The following is a 17,913-nucleotide window of genomic DNA, read 5'->3' as shown; positions in this document are numbered from 1 at the left end:
CTTGCATCGACTACTGCATCAATGCGGCGTGGCATGGAGGCCATCAGCCTGTGGCACTGCTGAGGTGTTATGGAAGCCCAGGTTGCTTTCATAGCAGCTAGTGATGAGCGAGCATGCTCACCACTACTCGGTACTCGCCCGAGCATCTCACTGCTTGAGATGCTCAGGGCTCGCCGAGTATTTCCGGGGTTGCTCGGCGGAAGCTCAGGTCCCCTGCCTGCATGTTTGGCACTCTTTAGAGAGCCAATGAACATGCAGGGTGTTAGGGGTCGAGATCCCGCCTCTGCACAGGGGGAATCTCGAGCCATCTCCGCTGCGGTCTCCCATCCTTCTCTAGCCACAGTGGAGCCTGCTCAGCGGAGACGTTGGTCCCAGCGTCTTGCTCAGTCTGACTCTGTCCAAAGGGTTACTGCTGCTTTTCCAGCTTCTGCCATTAAAGCCAGTACTGGGCAGTGGCGAGCAGACGCTTCTGGGACTAAGTCCTGCTTTTCTCGTTCTGAGCATGCCCAGAGTAAGATCTCTCAGTGGAGATCGAGGGTCACATGTTCAGATACTGCAGCTAAATCCATTGGTCCTCCAGGAAGGTCCTGAAGGTGCTCAGGCTCTGTAGCAGCCTCTCATTGGTCCTTCTAGGAAGGTCCTGTTCTTGGTGCAGCTATTTAAGGTTCTCATGACTGCACGGCCATGCGCTAGTATTGAATCAGTTTTGTGCATGCGCCAGTGTGGTCACATTTATGTGTGTGTTCAGGGACTCGGCTGAAATAAGCCCCTAGAATGCCGGCACCTCCGGTGAGGAGATTGTGTGTGTGGATCTAGGGCCCGGCTGAAATAAGCCCCTAGAATACCGGCTTCTCCGGTGAGGAGATTGTATGTGTGTGTGAGACTGCCTTCAGCTCGGCAGTTAGCTGTGAACTCCTGTGGGGTTAACAGGGCACAGCGTCTTGTTTCCGTGCGACTCTGTGAAGTAACAGAGGTCGCTTAAACCGCCATATAGTGCCGTCATTTGCTAGCAGCAGGTTCCTCCTGCACGGTGGACCCCGGGCTGCGAACGCACAAATAATAACATCTATATTTACTCGGTGCGTTCCGCTAGCCCTAACATAATACTAGCGCCAGGGTCTGGCTAGCAATGGCGGACAAACAGCAATCTTTGCGGTACATCCAGCAGCTGGAGGGTAGGTTGGCGGCTCTCAAGTGCACAACCTTAGCTGTGGATGTTACCTCAGTAGCTGTTCAGGCTGCTAGCGTGGCTGCAGCAACTTTGTCCACTGCCACTCCTGTTCCGACCCTATCTCGCCTCCCGCTGCCAGAAAAATTCTCTGGTGATGGCAAATCTGGTAGGGGTTTCGTGAGTCAGTGCTCAATACACCTCGAGCTTCTGGCTGCACATTTCCCTACAGAGCGGGCAAAGGTGGGATTCATTATGTCCCTCCTGTCTGACAGGGCGTTGGAGTGAGCTACGCCGCTGTGGGAGCATGGCGATCATGTGGTGCAGAGTGCTCCGCTGTTTCTGAGCACTCTGAAACAGGTCTTTTTGGGACCTCGAGTCACCCATGATACGGCGCTCCAACTGTTGGCATTGACTCAGGGCTCGTCCTTGGTCAGCCATTTTGCCGTCCACTTCCGCACCTTAGCATCTGAGCTGGAGTGGTCGGATAAAGCCCTCATTCCTATATTTTGGAGGGGGCTGGCTGACCATGTTAAGGACGCACTGGCCACTAGGGAGATTCCCGCCACACTGGAGGAGTTAATAGCTGTATCTACTCGTATTGATCTCCGTTTTCACGAGCGGAGGTTAGAGCGAGCCCAGTGTAGGCAGAGGTTTCGGCTGGCTCCCACCTTCGCCAGACCTTTGGAATCTCCGGTTCAGGCAACCGAGTCACATGAGGCCATGGAGTTGACCTAAGTCCCGGACCGCTCATGCACTTAGGGTCTGTCATGTTTGCCAGCAGTCAGGACATTTTGCCACCAGATGTCCTCAGCGGTCGGGGAAACGTCAGCATCTAGTGGTAGTGGGTGGAGGTTCACTAGACACGGCGACGTTTGCCTCCAAATTGTCCTTTAAGGGGACAATTACCATTGGCCCATCCACTCATTCGGTAGAGCTTTTGCGTGGACTCCGGGGCAGAGGGCAATTTTATGTCTTCTGCCTTCGCCCAACGACACACAATACCTCTGGTGATGCTCGCCCAACCAGTGACCGTACGAGTGGTGAATGGGTCGACACTGCCCTCACAGATTGCACACCAGACCATCCCATTTACTCTATCCATGTCGCCATCTCATCAGGAGATAATATCTCTGCTCGTCATTCCTGAGGGAATTGATGAGGTCCTGTTAGGGATACCTTGGCTACGGTACCACTCTCCTCATATTGAGTGGTCCAAAGGCAGGATTTTGGGATGCAGTAAATCTTGTGGGGGTAGATGTCAGAGGGAATGCATTCAGGTTGCTACAACTGAGGTACCCGCAGATCTCTCCTCTCTCCCCAAGCAATATTGGCCCTATGCGGACGTGTTCTCCAAAAGGGCTGTGGAGACTCTTCCGCCTCACTGCCCCTATGACTGTCCTATTGACCTCTTGCCTGGTGCTGAGCCTCCCCGGGGTCGAGTCTACCCATTGTCTCTCCCAGAGATGGAGGCTATGTCTCAGTACATCCAGGAGAATTTGGCAAGGGGATTCATTAGGAAGTCTGTGTCACCTGCAGGGGCTGGGTTCTTCTTTGTGCAGAAGAAGAACGGAGAATTACATCCATGCATTGATTACAGGGGTCTTAATGCCATCACCGTTAAGAACAAGTACCCTCTGCCCCTGATATCTGAGCTTTTTGACAGGCTTCGGGGAGCAAGAGTGTTTACTAAACTAGATCTGCGGGGTGCCTACAACCTGATTCGCATCCGTGAGGGGGACAAATGGAAGACGGCTTTTAACACCAGGGATGGGCACTATGAGTATCTGGTGATGCCCTTTGGGCTCTGTAATGCCCCAGCCGTTTTCCAAGACTTTGTAAACGATATCTTCCGGGATATGCTCTCCACCTTGGTGGTAGTCTACCTGGATGATATTCTCATCTACTCTCCAGATATAGACTCCCACCGGAGAGATGTGTGCAAAGTCTTCAACCTCCTACGGGCAAATTCCCTCTATGCCAAGTTGGAGAAGTGTGTGTTTGAGCAGGAGTCTTTGCCTTTCCTGGGCTATATCATCTCGGCCCAAGGATTGGCTATGGATCCTGCCAAGCTACAGGCTGTGATGGACTGGCAGGAACCCCATTCTCTCAAAGCGGTGCAGCACTTTATGGGGTTCATTAACTACTATCGCCAGTTCATTCCCCACTTCTCAACTTTGGTAGCTCCTTTGGTTGCCCTCACCAAAAAGGGAGCCAATCCCAAATTGTGGTCAGAAGAGGTCTCCAAGGCCTTCCTCTCTATTAAGTCCCACTTTGCTAGCGCTCCCATTCTACATCGCCCCGATGTAGATAAACCTTTCATAATGGAGGTGGATGCCTCATCTGTCAGTGCTGGAGCAGTCCCATTCCAAAAGGATGCTCAAGGTCGGAAGCATCCCTGCTTCTTTTTCTCTAAGACCTTCACACTGGCAGAGAGGAATTATTCCATCGGGGACAGGGAGTTGCTAGCTATGAAGTTGGCCTTCTCGGAGTGGAGACATCTCTTGGAGGGGGCTCGTTTTCCCTTCCAAGTTTTCACCGACTACAAGAATTTGGTCTATATTCAGACTGCCCAGCTGCTAAATTCTTGCCAGGCCAGATGGTCCCTGTTCTTCTCCCGGTTCCATTTCACCCTCCATTTTCTCTCCGGGGAGAAGAACATCCGTGCCGATGCTCTCTCCCGCTCCGTAGTGTCATCAGCGGAGGAGGAGGAACCTCGGCTTATTGTCCCTTCTGAGAGTCTGAGGACCGTGGCTCCAGTTTTGCTTGAGTCTGTGCCCCCGGGTAGGACTTTTGTGCCAGCAAATTTGCGACCGGAGGTTCTCTCTTGGGCTCATTCGTCCAGAGTGGGTGAGCACTTTGGGACTAAAAGGACATCTGAGCTGCAGGCGAGAACGTACTGGTGGCCACATATGGTCCGTGACGTCGACGTCGGAGACTATATTCGGGCGTGTGTCTCCAGCACCAAAAATAAGTCATCTCGACAATGGCCAGCTGGGTTATTATATCCCCTGCTGGTGGCAGACAGGCCCTGGGAGATGGTCGGGATGGACTTTGTGGTGGGTTTGCCCAAGTCTCATGGCTGTACCATCATTTTTGTTATCACCGATCATTTTTCTAAGATGGTGCACTTGGTGCTGCTTCCCCGGCTACCTTCTGCACGGGCCTTGGCAGCGTTGTTTATAAAACACATCTTCCATCTACACGGTATGCTGGACAAAATTGTCAGTGACTGGGGTCCCCAGTTTGCGTCTCGGTTCTGGAGAGAGCTTTGTCATCTTCTCAGCATTGAGTTGAATCTCCCTTCTGCGTATCATCCCGAGACGAATGGGTTGGTAGAGAGGGCCAACCAGACCTTGGTCACATATCTGTGACATTTTGTCTCATCCAGGCAGGATGACTGGGCATCTTTGCTATCGTGGACAGAGTTTGCACTGAACAACGCTATAGCTGACTCCACTGGACAGACCCCATACCTCCTTAACTATGGTCAGCATCCGCGGGTACCTGGGCCCATGCCCGTGTCTTCCGCTGACTCCAGGGTGGCAGACTGGGCTTTGGAGGCACGGGACATTTGGGACCGCACTCAGGATGCCATTCGGGCCTCCAAGGAGAGAATGAGGTCCTCCGCCGATACACATCCGCGCCCCGCTCCGACCTTTGCTCCTGGCAATTTAGTGTGTCTCTCCGCCCGTAACATCAGGCTGCGAGTTGAGTGCACTAAGTTTGCACCTCGCTCCTTGGGTCCTTTCAAGGTCCTCAAACAGGTTAACCCTGTGGTCTACCATTTAGCCCTTCCGCCACGCCTGGGTATCACCGACACCTTTCATGTGTCCCTCTTGAAGCCCGTATTCATGTCCCGGTTTTCCGAGTCATCTGCCGGCACATCGGGTTTATCTTCAGATGATTACAAGGTGAACGCTATCTTGGGGTGCAAGGTGGTACGCAGCAAAAAATTTTACTTGGTGGATTGGAGGGGTTATGGCCCAGAGGACAGGTCCTGGGAGCCTGCTGAGCATATTCGAGCTCTGCAGCTCATTGCTGCCTTCGAATGTATCGAGGTCCAAGGAGGGGGGCCCTAGGAGGGGGGGTAATGTTAGGGGTCGAGATCCCGCCTCTGCACAGGGGGAATCTCGAGCCTTCTCCAGCCGCAGTGGAGCCTGCTCAGCGGAGACGTTGGTCCCAGTGTCTTGCTCAGTCTGACTCTGTCCAAAGGGTTACTGCTGCTTTTCCAGCTTCTGCCATTAAAGCCAGTACTGGGCAGCGGCGAGCAGATGCTTCTGGGACTAAAGGTACCTTCACACTAAGCGACTTTACAATGATAACAATAGCGATCCGTGACGTTGCAGCGTCCTGGATAGCGATATTGTTGTGTTTGACACTCAGCAGTTATCAGGATCCCGCTGTGAGATCGCTGGTCGTTGCTGAAAGTCCAGAACTTTATTTCGTCGCTGGATCTCCCGCTGACATCACTGAATCGGTGTGTGTGGCACCGATCCAGCGATGTCTTCACTGGTAACCAGGGTAAACATCGGGTTACTAAGCGCAGGGCCACGCTTAGTAACCCGATGTTTACCCTGGTTACCATTGTAAAAGTAAAAAAAAAACCCACATACTCTCATTCCGGTGCCCGGCGTCCACTTCCCTGCACTCCTCCTGCATCCTGTAAGTGCCGGCCGTAAAGCAGAGTGGTGACGTCACCGCTCTGCTCTGTGGGAGATGCCGGAGATGTTCGGCGCTGACACAGGATGCAGGAGGAGTGCAGGGAAGCGGACGCCGGGCACGGTAATGTGAGTATGTGTTTTTTTTTTTTACTTTTACAATGGTAACCAGGGTAAACATCGGGTTACTAAGTGCGGCCCTGCGCTTAGTAACCCGATGTTTACCCTGGTTACCAGGGGACTTCGGCATCGTTGGTCGCTGGAGAGCCGTCTGTGTGACAGCTCTCCAGCGACCTCACAACGACTAAACAGCGACGCTGCAGCGATCGGCATCGTTGTCTGTATCACTGCAGCGTCGCTTAGTGTGAAGGTACCTTAAGTCCTGCTTTTCTTGTTCTGAGCATGCCCAGAGTAAGACCTCTCAGTGGAGATCGAGGGTCACATGTTCAGATACTGCAGCTAAATCCATTGGTCCTCCAGGAAGGTCCTGAAGGTGCTCAGGCTCTGTAGCAGCCTCTCATTGGTCCTTCTAGGAAGGTCCTGTTCTTGGTGCAGCTATTTAAGGTTCTCATGACCGCACGGCCATGCGCTAGTATTGAATCAGTTTTGTGCATGCGCCAGTGTGGTCACATTTATGTGTGTGTTCAGGGACTCGGCTGAAATAAGCCTCTAGAATGCCGGCAGATTGTATGTGTGTGTGACCACAGACTGCCTTCAGCTCGGCAGTTAGCTGTGAACTCCTGTGGGGTTAACAGGGCACAGCGTCTTGTTTCCGTGCGACTCTGTGAAGTAACAGAGGTCGATTAAACCACCATATAGTGCCGTCATTTGCTAGCAGCAGGTTCCTCCTGCACGGTGGACCCCGGGCTGCGAACGCACCAATACTAACATCTATATTTACTCGGTGCGTTCCGCTAGCCCTAACAGAGGGTTTGTCTGCCACACACTGTAATGCCTCAGCCATGTTGGTTGTGGCATTACAGTGATTGGCTGGCCGCATCATCAGGTCTATATCAGACCTGGCACCGCCATGCTCGTCACAGTCTACTCCGGAATCAGGCAGTGTAGGGAGAGGTGCTGCAGGGCTAGGGAGAGATTTTCTTGTTTTTTAGTTAGTGTAGGTATACCACAATATATTATACACATATCCATCTCAACTAACTGAGGAGTCAGGACTAATCCAGATGCATAGATATCAGTGCTAGGCAAGCAGGCAGTGTATGTGGCAGACTGCAGTGCATATAGCAAGAGGGTCCATTCCAGTTCTGTCTGCTGCTGCTTTTACAGATATTTCTAGACATAGCCTGAGGTATCAGTGGCCAGGAATAATTTTTTGGGGATCTTAATCCTGATTATTTGCTAAAAACAATCCAGAGAACGCTATTTTTCTGCTCTATTTGCTTCTTGGCATTGCAGAATACAGCCAGATCCTTTCCATATTACAGTGCTAAAAATCCATCTATTTAATACTGTGGTTTGTCCATCACACGGATCACATAGTGCGCTCAAAATTCTGCCATTTCTGGACTCCATTTAAATTTTGTTGCAGTGTGTTAGCGAAGTCATTGACATCAGTTTGCTGTTAAAAATAGTTACCTACAGGCCAGCTATTTAAAACTGTGGCTTGTCCGTCACATGGATCACATAGTGCACTCAAAATTCTGCAATTTCTGGCCTCCATTTAAATTTTGTTGCAGTGTGTTAGCGCGTTATGACACCAGTTTGCTGTTAAAAATAGTTACCTACAGGCCAACTATTTAAAACTGTGGTTTGTCTGTCACAATAGTAATCAAACTGTTAAAAGTTAAAGGGACAGAAAGAGTCCAATTGGGTATCAGCAGAGGCAATTATAAGAAAGAACTCGAAAAAGAAACTAAATGGATTGTCTCCCTACACATAACTACACCTAAGGGCCTTAATGAGACTCTGAGCTTCAAACTCTTCATCTAAAAGCATACATTTTATATTTACATGGTTGTATGTAGTGTATTTTATGATTATGAATTTTAAACAGCATTATTGCATTGATTGAGCGGTATACTCACCTTAGTTTTGTCTCCTAAAGTATATGGTTGTTAGAAACGGATGGTGATCAGATCTGTCCAGTGGTTGAGGGCTTGACATCATCTTCTAGAAAATGAAAATACATGAATTTAAACGCATGAGCATGGGACAATATTGTTTTTATATTTATACTATTTGTATAGCATATTATTAACACTTTTTGTTAAGTCACATTTGGTTATTGTTTGATATTTGTTATCACTAGCTATACACCCAGCTAATTGCACACTATTTTTAAATTGTTCTTTATATTTATATATGAGAACTCCAGACCAGATGTACATGCACATACTGCACTATCACTTTCACTCTTTGCATAATTAGTTAATATTAAGCACATTTTATTCATATTTGTTTGTATATTATAGGTACTTACGCTTTTATTATATGAGTCTCTTTTGCACTTTTTTATACTTGTAAGAATGCAGACAAGAGTTGTATGCTGTCTTTTCATGCTGCATTATTTTTGTAATATATGATCGAATTTAGATACAATATGAAAGAAATGTAAGATTGATGAGACTATAATATTGCTTAATGTCATCCTTATGGATCCTATATAATTTTACTATTTACGGGATACAACATCGTATACATACTGAGTGATGTTATATATTCCTATTACAGAAGTGTTATTCATATGGATCTTATATTATTTTATTGCTTTTTTCAATATAACTTTTGTATAGTGTATCTAAGTACCCTGCCGTGTGTGAAAATGTACGTCATTTCCTACGATCGGTTATGTTAACATTAGTGTAATCTACATAGTCGGGAAGCAGAGTTAATGAGCAGGGAGAGAGGAAAGTGGGAGTGCAGAAAGGAGATGAAGTCTGCATACAGATGGATAACTAGATGACAAAAAATGCTACCTTATTTTTAGGATAAGGACATTAAAATTCTGCCTCCAAACATAAGAAATGTGTTACAGTTTTTAATAAGATAAGCTTGAGTTAATTTTAGAAAATGTACTATAATGACAGCTGGGGTGAATATTTACAGCCAGGATGAATAACTTAATTGCTGAATAAATATTGAAACATTTCAATAATGCAAGGACTATGTGCAAATTACCAGATGTTCAGCAAGTAGAATTATTGAATGGCACAATATAAGACAAACTGCAAATTCAGAAACAGACATGTTTATATAAGCGGAAGAAGTGGCAATTCTCTTTTAAAGAAAAAAGTGAAAGACTAAACAAAGATGTGACAAAGTATTGCATTCTGTTAGTTTTAAATCTAATTTGTGAGTCAAGGGAACAAAGAGATTTCAGTAATGTTCAGCCATAAGAAGAGGAAATTCCACAAGATTGCAATTATAATCCAATTATCGTCTTCTTTCTACTAGAAACTATGAATACTCTCAGCAATATGTATTTCACCAAGAAGTACAAAAGTGAAGATTTGTTTTAAAAGCTTTGCAGCTTTTTTTAAAAAAAAAGCATTAAAGGGAATCTGACATTAGGATCAACCAGGCTAGGCCGTCTGTATGGACATGTAGGTCATAGAATGTTAAGTAAATTGATACCTTGAGATCTGTGATCTAGTGTCTTATTCCAGAGAAATCCATATTTTCCTTATTATTTAAATGAGCTCCATTTACACCTTTGGCCTGGGACAGCTCATAGAATCTCACGGCTTTCAGTATCATCTCTATGCTGACGACACACAGATCTACATCTCTGGCCCAGATATCACCTCCCTTCTAACCAGAATTCCTCAATGTCTGTCAGCTATTTCATCCCTCTTCTCCAATAGATTTCTAAAACTTAATATGGACAAAACAGAATTCATAATCTTTCCCCCATCTCACGTGACCCTCCCAACGGACCTATCCATTACAGTAAACGGCTGCCCACTCTCTCCAGTCCTACAAGCTCGCTGCCTCGGGGTAATCCTTGACACTGATCTCTCCTTCAAACGACATATCCAAGCCCTTTCCACTTCCTGCTGCCTTCAACTCAAAAATATTTCATGAATCCGTACATTCCTAAACCAAGAATCTGCAAAAACCCTAGTCCATACCCTCATCATCTCTCACTTTGACTACTGCAACCTCCTGCTCTGTGGCCTCCCCTCGAACACTCTCGCACCCCTCCAATCTATTCTAAGCTCTGCTGCCCGACTAATCCACCTGTCCCCCCACTATTCCCCGGCCTCTCCCCTCTGTCAAGCCCTTCACTGGCTCCCCATTGCCCAGAGACTCCACTACAAAACCCTAACCATGACATACAAAGCCATCCACAACCTGTCTCCTCCATACATCTGTGACCTCGTCTCCCGGTACTTACCTGCACGCAACCTCCGATCCTCACAAGATTTCATTCTCTACTCCCCTCTTATCTCCTCTTCCCACAATCGTATACAAGATTTCTCTCGCGCATCCCCCATAATCTGGAACTCTCTACCACAACAAATCAGACTCTCGCCTACCATCAAAACCTTCAAAAAGAACCTGAAGACTCACCTCTTCCGACAAGCCTACAACCTGCAGTAACCGTCGATTGACCAAACCGCTGCACGACCAGCTCTACCCTCACCTATTGTATCATCACCCATCCCTTGTAGATTGAGCCCTTGCGGGCAGGGTCCTTTCTCCTCCTGTACCAGTTGTGACTTGTATTAAGATTATTGTACTTGTTTTTATTATGTGTACTCCTCCTCACATGTAAAGCGCCATGGAATAAATGGCGCTATATTAATAAATAATACACTATGTTCCATATTATTATGCAACTGACATTTTTATCTGATTTTCCTAAATGGTTGGTGCAAATGACAGTCAGTCTAATAAAAGTCATCACCCGTTAGAGTATACATCGAATTTTATTGAAGAAACCTCCCAATGATAACAGTATAATCTCCAAAATGAATAAAAACTTAAAATGCACTGTTCCAAATTATTAGGCACAGTAGAATTTCTAAACATTTGATATTTTTTAAAGAACTGAAAATACTCATTTGTGGAATTTGCAGCTTTAGGAGGTGACATTAACTGAATAAAAAATCTATTTAACTCCAAAACATCCTAACAGGCCAAGTTACATGGTAACATAGTAGCCTTCTTTGATATCACCTTCACAATTCTTGCATCCATTGAACTTGTGAGTTTTTGGAGAGTTTCTGCTTGTATTTCTTTGCATGAAGTCAGAATAGCCTCCCAGAGCTTCTGTTTTGATGTGAACTGCCTCCCACCCTCATAGATCTTTTGCTTGATGATACTCCAAAGGTTCTCTATAGGGTTGTGGTCAGGGGAAGATGGTGGCCACACCATGAGTTTATCTCCTTTTATGCCCATAGCAGCCAATGAGGTATTCTTTGCAGCATGAGATGGTGCATTGTCATGCATGAAGATGATTTTGCTCCTGAAGGCACATTTCTGCTTTATATACCATGGAGGAAAGTTGTCAGTCAGAAACTCTATACAGTATACCTTGCAGAGGTCATTTTCACACCTTCAGGAACCTTAAAGGGCCCTACCAGCTGTTTCTCCATGATTCCGGCCCAAAACATGACTCCTCCACCTCCTTGCTGACGTTGCAGCCTTGTTGGGACATGGTGGCCATCCACCAACCATCCACTACTCCATCCATTTGGACCATCCAGGGTTGCTCAACGCTTATTAGTAAACAAGACTGTTTGGAAATTAGTCTTCATGTATGTGTGGGCCCAATGCAAACGTTTCTACTTGTGAACACTGTTTAAGGGTGGCCAAATAGTAGGTTTATGCACCACAGCAAGCCTTTGAAGGAGCCTACACCTTGAGGTTTGAGGGACTCCAGAGGCACCAGCAGCTTCAAATATCTGCTTGCTGCTTTGTAATGGCTTTTTAGCAGCTGCTCTCTTAATCCGATGAACTTGCCTGGCAGAAATCTTCCTCATTATGCTGTGATAGAAATATATATATCATGTAGATCTCACTTGCATGTATACTCCTCTATAATCAAATATATACTCTTATACTCACAGCTAATATATACATTATAATAAATGGTTTAAAATGGTTGACACGAACTAATATAACCCAGACAGATCATATGGGGTTTTCCGTCCCTAAAAGCAGAACAGAGTCAGATGTTTGGTGACTGCTGATCAAATGTCTCCACTTTGTCCTAGACACAGAACTCAAGTTTAGTTGCTTAATCCTCTGTCATATGAGCATTAATCACCATATTCCATATATGTTTAGATAACCAATGACAGAAGAGCTAGACAATATGGTAATTAACTAACCACCCCTGACAACCCCTAACCACTCCTTTCTATGTGAAAATATAAAACTATGTATGTACAATAAAGTTTCAGTATTGATGGAATGTTGTTCTGTCACAGTTGTGTACAGTCCATTCTTGATGAGCGCTCAAAATACTCAGTCTAATTGGGAGCGGCCACAGCACACACAGGGATAGATTTATCCAACCCTAATATTTCCATAACAGAATGGCCCCCAACAGCGAGGCACGGATGAAACGCACGGGATCCTTCTAACCGGAGATACGGAAGTTGTAGCCGTGGCCTTGGCACAGGGGCAGGAGACTGCGCAGCTCCATAAGTAAGGTAAGAAAATGTTATCATCTTACCTGAAAGTCCCCTGTGCCCAGTCCTTGTCTATGCCTCTTGCCGGTCAGGTGTGTGGTCACCAATTCCCAGGTAGTGTAAAAAAAAATCCGTAGCCACGAATCCACCCTGGGAGGTGTCTGCTGTGAGCCGTGTATATGTTCTATGTTTGTGTAAGATCCGGGAGAAGGAAGGAAAAGTGACTTTTGCTTTTGGTTGCTGGGTAACAGACCGCAGGAGGTCAAATCTCTCGATAAGTTATTGCAGGATTCCCGTGCATAGGAGGAACAGGTAGAGTTCCGGGGCAGGTGGTCCCATGATCCAGGCACGGGTAGTGATAACTTAGAGGGCTACTGCAGATTCCCGTAGTGCCGGCGATCCAGTTAGGACGTCCGGACCGGGGTGGTAGATTTCCCGCTTGTTGTGCTCCTCACTCACTCAGGCGGCCCGGGCGCAGGTGCGTCCAGTGCGATTGGCAGTAGTCTGTTCCCAGCGCAACCTGCACGTGTCACAGAATTAAAAAGGGCATCTCTCGGATTGTCTATCTGTTTCTGTTTGTGTCATGTACTATTGACACTTTAAGAGCATGAAATAGTAAGAGAAAGTTTTGTTTTTTTTTTTTCCTCTCTTGAACTTCCTCTTTTTCAGCTGCGAGGAGAGATATGCATTGTAAATCACACTGTCACATCTGTTTTTTTTCTTTTTCTTTTGCAATGCTGGCTATGTGTAGTTTTTTTGTGAAGAGGTGAAATTTAAATTGTATCTATCATTTTTGATGTGACGTAAGTGTTTTCAGATACGTGATTTTAGTGACATTTGATATTATTGCAATGGTATATGGAATAAAAAGAGGAAGTGTGTCTCTGACTGCATTTGAGCGCAGAGATTCTAAAAAAAGAAAAAAAAAAGGAGAAGAGAAAAGCCGTTTTAATTTTTTTTTTTTTTTTTTTTTTACTCTCTTAAAGGGTCTTTTTCTTTTTGCGGCATTTTAAAGTTTTTTAATTAAGTTTTCCTCAATCTTCAATCTCTTTACCTTTTTACTTTTTTTGGGGGAAAAAGTTTTTTTTTCTTTCTTTCCTTTTGTATCAAAATTTTGAGTTTTTGGTTGTGAACTAAGTTTTTGAAGGTTTTTCTTATCGTTTTGGGTTTTTCTTAGTTTTATATACTCATTTTTAGAAGTTTTTTTTAGTACGGTTTTCTTTTTTTCATTTTTGTGTGTTTTTCATTTTCATTTTTTGCTTTTGCCATGGGGAATAAAGTGGCCGAGCAACAGGAAAGTCTTTTTACTTCCTGATGAGAAAACAGCTCCTAGATAGTGGCAGAACAGGAAGGTGTTAAGTATGTGAAGATTTTTGGAAGGTATAAAGCACGTGAAATTCATTAGAATGGCAGACTTCAAGCTGCGGAGTGGCATGACGCAGAAAGGAAAATAAGGGAAGTTAGCTGATGTTAGATTGCTGAATACTAATACATGGTATGAAGTAGCAGCAGAGCTTACATCGTTTAGGTGGTACAGAAAGTTATGTGAGCAAACCAGGAAGTGATTTTTGTGGGTATGAGACGGGAGAATCTGCGCAGTAGGTAGTTATTTTTGCACAGTATGTGGCCGCCCCGTCTCTCCCTACAGGGAGAAGGCATAATGGCTCCTCTCTATTATTCATGTTGTTCTCCTCTATCCTCTTTTTTTCTCTCAGTCTTTTCTCTCCGCATTCTTCTCTCTCTCTCTCCTTTCCTCTCCTCTTCCTCCACATTTTTTCTCTTCTCTCTCTTCCCCTCTCTATCTCTCTCCTCCATACCCTCCATCTTCTCCTCCCTCTTTCTCCACACCTCTCTCTCTCTCTCCTCTTTCTCCACTCCCCCACCACACCCATCTCTCCTCCCTCTTCTCCTCACCCTCTTTCTCTCCTCCCTCTCTCTCCACATTCTCTCTCCCCTCCTACTATTCCTTTGTCTCACTCCTCAACCCCTCCCTCTTCTTCTTCCTCGTTTTTCCTCCTTGTTGCCGGCTGGGCCAATGCCCAATTCAAACAATATGGTGCTTACAGCACAAGGTTTCCCTCTATGCCCCTGGCACAGTCCAGCCATTGCCAGTTGTGATATCGGGGAAAGAGAGTGAAAATCCCACTGCACGCAATGCAGTGGGCAGCCCCCAGACACATCAGGTAGCAGACAGCTCAGCCCTGGGTGCAGAGGGGGGAGGAATGATATCAGAACGAGCTCACTGACAGATCCTCCGTTACCTCATTTCACAGTCAACAATATTGTAACCCTTAAGGTTTTACATGAACTTTGATATCACCATGTATTGATAATGTACAACTTCAGCACCGGTCAGAGCTGCCTACATTCACACCAACATAGAACTATAAGCCTAATCCATCATAGCTTCAGCAAGGGGGGAGACATCCTCACATAAAAAAAGCAACTTCTAAGTCCAATATCAGTCAGTGTATGACCCCAGTACAAGCTATCACAACTATTCCTCTGATGAAGATGAAGAGGGAACATCATACATGCTGTCCAGTACTAGAAGAGAAACCCACAGGCACCAAGAATACAGGGGCAGATAGAGGCACCACCATTACACTATGTGCACTGCACTTCAAGTCAGGTGACAATCTTCCAGACCCAGGGATGCATCCCATGCCATTTTACCGAAGAAAGTAGCAGAACCAGTGAAAATATGCAGCCACCTGGAATGATCTCTGGGCCATGAATGAAAATAGAAGCAGGTGATGCACTCTGGCCAATCATGAAGGAACAATTCAAACTTCCAGCAGAATCAGACATACACGCTTGGGAGTCAGGGCCACAGCTAATTGAACAGCTCAGAGAGTGGGCCAAAGGCAGATTGGCAGGACAAGCCATGACATGAGCCAAGATAAGACAGAGTCTGTAAAGAAGTTTCATTGCAGAGTAATGCAAGTATTCCAAGACTTGGGCTTCACCATTCATGACCAGATACACAGGCCTTTGGGCATGGACTGAGACAGCCAATCAGGAAACCACTGATAGTGGCTAGGCCTAGGAACAGGTCAATAGCAGTGGACTGACCCAGAAAAAATGTTTTATGTGCGCCTAGGAGACTGTTTATTGCCGATTGTCACCAAAATTGCCACCATTATAGCACCACAAAAAAGCACAAAGAAGGAAAAGGGTGCCGTGCTGCTGAGAACACCAGAAGGGGAGCCAGAGGTGAAGACGCTACAAAGTGCCGATCGACACACCGGAAGAACCGCTGTAGACTCCAGAGAGGAGACACCGACCTCAATAAGGTTAGCAAAGGGGAGAAGCTATGTCAGACCAGGGGTAAGAAGTGACGGCAGATGCAGCCGCAGCCCCTGTAATGCCCCAAGACCTTGGGTTGGATGCAGCCGCCGGTCTCATGGCACCCCCGGGCCTCGCCACGAATGCACCTGCAGGCCCCGTCTTACCACCGCAGCTTCAATCAGCAGGCTGGACCCCGCTGCCGCTACAGTACCCATCATGCCGTTGTCCACAGTAGCCAAAGGGACAGAGTCCCAACCAGGATTGCAGAGGACAGCCCCTCTCATGGTGACCACTGACCTGGAAGCGCAACCACCCTACAAAGACAGAAGAAGTGTCAAGTGTTACATCTGTGGCAAGTTTGTCCATTACCAGAACCAGTGCAAAGCACCCACGCCCCCGAAGAGACTGGACCCATGCAACCCAAGAGTTGGTCCAGAGAAACAGGTCAAGGAAGAAGTGCAGAAAGCAGTGAAGTACCCCATCCAAAGGACAGGGGCAAGCAAGCCAGGTTCGCAAGACACTACGCTCCTGACATATAAAACTTCATCTGCAAGACCAATATCTCAAATAATCCTTAAAGTGGATGGCGTTGTCAAATCTTTACTTCTGCACACTGGTGCAGCCAGAAGTGTGATGAGACCTGTGGAACTCGCTGATCCCACCTGCCTATCAGAATCCTCTGTGTCTCGCATGGGCATTGATGGTCAAGTCAGACATTCTCAGCTTACAAAGCCACTGAGCATGTGCACTCAGCCAGGACACTCTATCCTGTCCCAGTTTGTGGTGTAAAGGACCTGCCACTCAACCTGCTGGGAGCGAACCTACTGCAGAAGCTGAAGGCAACCACAGTGTTCCAGGAAGATGGGACAGTGACACTTACTTCATCCCTGACCCAAGAAGAGTCATGCTGGCGGCCCTACAAGAACATTAAACAATCGATGAGGCCTACCCAAGGAGGTACTGGATGTAGTACCAGAAAGTCTATGGTCTAAGGGACCCCAGCACGTGAGAAAACCTCAAGTTGCCCCAGTACGGGTGTCACTCAAGCCATGTACCCCATACCCTCGTAAGGCCCAGGCCAGGCCTAGAGTCAAGCTGCCTCTGACCAACTGAAGGTCTACCTGGAAATAGGAATCATTGTTCCTCGCACATCGCCTTGCAATACCCCGCTTTTCCCCGTCAAGAAAAAGACTGTAAAAGGAGAGCCAGCCAAGTTCAGAATGGTATATGACCTGAGAGCTGTGAATGACGCCACGGTGTTTGAAACTGCAATTATGCTGAATCCGCACACTCTGCTCTCAAATGTGCCTGCCACAGCAAAAGTGTTCACAGTGACCGACCTGGCTAATGTTTTCTCCAGTGTTCCCCTTCATCTGGAAGACCAGTTCCTGTTTGCCTTAATGCACCAGGGGGGACACCACACATGGACAGTGATGCCACAGTGGGCCCAGAACAGCCCTTCACAGTTCACCAAAGCAATGTCCACAGTTCTCACCAACTGAGTCACAGAACAAGCAGAAGTAACCCTGCTACAGTACATGGACAATCTACTCCTTTGTGCAATTGACTTTGACACGTGTAAAGCCCATTCCTTGTATCTCCTACTCTACCTGGCGGAGCAGCACTGCAGGATCTCAAAAAACAAAGTCCAGTGGTGTCTGAAGCAAGTTACGTTCCAGAGACACTGTATTGCTCACCAGGCGAAACACCTGACAGATGACCGGAAGACCACAGGGGAGAAGATGGTCCCTCTGAGAACTCCAAAGGTGCTACAGGCCTTCCTTGGTCTAGTTTCGTATTGCAGAGCCTGGATCCCTGATGCTTCCGTCCTAATGCAGCCTCTGTGTGAATACGTCAGCGTGACCCCGTTCCTCCGGACAGATGTGGCCTTCAGTTCGTTCAAGAAGTTAAAAGGCTCTGTAGTCTCAGCGCCAGCACTAGGCCTATCTGACTACAAGAAGCCATTCCGTCTCTACTTGATGAGAAGAGAAGGCCTTGCTACTGGAGTCCTGACACAACTTCAGGGGGGAAAGCATAGACTTTCGGACTACTTTTCAGCTTGCCTGGATCCAGTTGCAGGGGAAGCCTCTTCCTCCCGCATGAGAGCAGCAGTTGCAGCACACGCCCTCCTGGACAGGACTACTGACATCAGTGGAAAAAAACATTGGAAATCCTGGCTCTGCATGACATC

At 46.8% G+C, this 17,913-nt stretch overlaps 1 long non-coding RNA gene across 1 annotated transcript in view; it reads right to left on the bottom strand.

Moving 5' to 3' along the window:
• The window catches only part of LOC143818328 (uncharacterized), a 166,450-nt gene that overhangs the window by 91,725 nt on the left and 56,812 nt on the right, over positions 1-17,913 (bottom strand). The window contains exon 2 of the long non-coding RNA XR_013224468.1: positions 7,875-7,959. This is a non-coding gene — a long non-coding RNA (uncharacterized LOC143818328). The remainder of the gene's footprint in view (positions 1-7,874; positions 7,960-17,913) is intronic.

The sequence above is a fragment of the Ranitomeya variabilis genome, chromosome 3 (genome assembly GCF_051348905.1).
Source record: "Ranitomeya variabilis isolate aRanVar5 chromosome 3, aRanVar5.hap1, whole genome shotgun sequence".
Classification (NCBI taxonomy): Eukaryota; Metazoa; Chordata; class Amphibia; order Anura; family Dendrobatidae; genus Ranitomeya; species Ranitomeya variabilis.
Note: the sequence above shows the minus strand (reverse complement) of the source record. Positions and strands in the feature narration are given on the sequence as shown.